Source organism: Mercurialis annua, linkage group LG6 (assembly GCF_937616625.2).
Source record: "Mercurialis annua linkage group LG6, ddMerAnnu1.2, whole genome shotgun sequence".
Lineage (NCBI taxonomy): Eukaryota > Viridiplantae > Streptophyta > Magnoliopsida > Malpighiales > Euphorbiaceae > Mercurialis > Mercurialis annua.
The window spans coordinates 15,016,659-15,019,783 of NC_065575.1; the positions used below are offsets into that span (position 1 = coordinate 15,016,659).

At 37.4% G+C, this 3,125-nt stretch overlaps 1 non-coding gene across 1 annotated transcript; it reads right to left on the reverse strand.

The window, feature by feature from the left end:
* Positions 1 to 2,451: 2,451 nt before the first annotated feature.
* On the reverse strand, positions 2,452 to 2,558 carry LOC126654194 (small nucleolar RNA R71). Its single transcript, XR_007632450.1, has one exon. It is a non-coding gene; the product is annotated as a small nucleolar RNA R71 (small nucleolar RNA).
* Positions 2,559 to 3,125: the final 567 nt, after the last annotated feature.

Genomic DNA, 3,125 nt, shown 5'->3' on the forward strand with positions numbered 1-3,125 from the left:
CACTCGGATGCACGAAAGTGCACCATTTGGTGGTCCACGAACGTGCACCATTTGGAGGTCCACGAACGTGCACCATTTGGAGGTCCACGAACGTGCATGATAGGAGTATTTTACTCCTATAATTAGGGTCAATTTTACTCGGTTTTTATCACGTTTAGTATTAATTTTATACATTATTTGACATTTTTATGTTTAATAGTGTTTGTTAGTGTTTCAGTGGAAATTAGGTGAAAATCGAGTATTTGGAGCTAATTTATGGTGGATTAAGCGTTGGAGTAAAAGCGTAGCTTGCGGACGAAGGAATTAACGTCGTAAAGAAAAGATTACAAAAGTTTCGAACGAAACTTGTGCAGTTAATAGATGTTCCCATTCGAAAAACACAAGTCTCGAACGGGAACCATGAAGTTTTTGGTTGAGTCTCGAACGAGAAAGCCATTCTCGAACGAGACTCAAGTGAAAAGGTGAAGGTACGTTCGAGAATAGGATGGGCAAACGAGAATTTTCCCTCAGTCAAGGTTTTTTCGAACGGGAAAGAGATTCACGAACGAGAACCTTGAGATTTTGGCTTAATTCCCGAACGGGAAAGAGAGGTACGAACGAGAAAGAGGTGAAATTTGCCTAATCAGAATTGGACTTGGAATTAATCTCCTTTTACGACTACAACCGAAACTCCTATTTCAAATTCGATTCGTCAATCGACTTAGAAGATTCCAGAGCTTCCTCCTCTATATAAAGACCTTGTAATGGACTAGTTTTAATAATTAGAATACATTAGTTTTATTTTCGTTCTCTTAAAATAGCGTTTTAGCTTCTGTTTCTCAGCAATTTATAAGTAGTTTATTATCAGTTTCTGCAAAGAACGATTGTGAAGATTTCAAGTTTAATGTAGACGATTCTTCCGAAATTGACAACTCCGGTATTTATTGTTCTAATTATGTTTAATTATTCATCTTCTTCTTTGTTTAAATTAAGGTTAAGCATGCGTAACTAAATCCTTTGTTCGGGGATTGATATGAACACTTAGATTAGTTTTCGGATTGGATTAGGATTTATTAAGTGAGTAAAATTGTGTTTTAATTACTAAGATTAATGCTTGAATTAATTTGATCACTTAATTCATGATTTTGTGTTTAATTAACTAATTGAGAGATTGTTAATTAAATAGACATAGGTAGTTAAAAACTTAGAGGAAAACGCCGTGAGAGCGGGTTGGAATTTAGGTAGTCGTTGAGTTTGCTTCATAATTACAATTTAGTTCTTTAATTCAATTTTAATATTGTGAGAGCGAGTTAATAATTGATTAGTTAATTAGGTTGTGATTTTATTCGAATCTTTGAGGCTTGAGAGAGCGGGATTCAGTGCATTAGAATAGCTCGATTCATAATAAAATCACTAGATAAATTTTAATCCATTTTTTTACTAGTTTATTTGGAATTATCAATCTTTGAGATTTTTATCATTATTGTTTAAATCTCAATTTATTTGTTTAATTTCAGATTTTTAGTTTAATTACTTGAAGTTTATTTAAATTAGATTTTATTTAAACTTACACAAATCCATTTATTTTTCTACTAGCCAATTAAAGAATATTAGAGATTAGTTGTTTAATTCATTGTTCCTTGTGGGATCGATACTTGGTCTTCCAAGTTATATTACTTTACCGATATCGAACACTTGCGATTAATTGCCAACAAGTTTTTGGCGCCGTTGCCGGGTAGCAATTGCGATTAAATTAATTAAAAGTATGTTATTCTTAGATTGAGTTAGTGTTATTTAATTTTACTTATTTTTATACTTTGTGATTCTTGGATTTTACGTTGGTTTTCTTGTTTGTGTTTGCGCAGGAGTTTTGTTTAGTGTATGCCTAATACACGACGTGCCAAAAAACCGGTAGAACCGTTTCAGTCGGATTTAACATCTTTCGAAAGAAGTATCCGAAAAACAGCGCGGAAATCCAAAACAATGGAGGACAACCGTAACCCTCCATTGAATCACGAGGGGATTGTACCACCACCACCACCATCACCACATGATGGCCTAGCTCTTAATAGGCCAAACGAGAGGGTTGTCCCTCTTCCCGAAAGACGTACCTTGGGTGAGTTCTTCTTACCCAACGTGGACAACGCCAACTATGGATGTTTTGCACCTCCTATCATCGCTAACAATTTTGAAATCAAGCCGGGAACGATTCAACTACTTGAAAGTCGTTTCCAATTTTATGGATTGGAACGCGAGGATCCAAATGCTCATCTTACAAAATTCACGGAGGTATGCAACACATTCAAAATCCATAATGTGACGGAGGATCAAATCAAGCTTCGTCTTTTCCCTTTCTCTTTGAGGGATAAGGCGAGGAATTGGATTCAATCACTTCCAAGCACCTCAATCACAACATGGAAGCAATTGGCACAAGCTTTTCTCAATAAGTATTTCTCTATGGGCAAAACGGCGAGGATGACCAAGGAAATTATAGACTTTCTCCAATTACATGGTGAATCTCTATACCAAGCTTGGGAACGCTTCAAAGAGCTTCAAAGAAATTGTCCGCATCATCATCTAGGAAGGGAGCATCTTGTCTCTATTTTCTACAATGGTACCAATGAGGGTACACGGGCAACGATTGATGCGGCATCGGGAGGATCACTTATGAAGAAAACTTATGATGAGGCCAATAACTTGCTAGATGAACTCGCTACAAATAGTTTTTCTTGGTCAACCGAGCGGTTGAGGCAACCACCTCAAAAGGGTATAATGACCCTCGAGCAAACCCAAGAATTTGAAGCAATGAAAGCAAAGAATGAGACACTTCTAGCACAACTCGAGATGTGCAAACAACAAGCAAATCAAAGGAATGCTCAACTTGCGGTAGTTCAAATGGGGTGCGAGACTTGTGATGGGCACGATCATTCGGGAATGGATTGCCCCGTCCTACATCAAAACTCAAATGAGCAAGTCAACTATGTCAATGGGCAAAGGCAAGGCAATGACCCATATTCCAACACCTATAATCCGGGGTGGAGGAATCATCCTAACTTTTCATGGAGGGACAATTCGGGTCAAGCCAATGCCAACCCAAATATGGGAGGAGCAAATTTCCAAGGAGGAAACCGTGGTCCACAAAACCA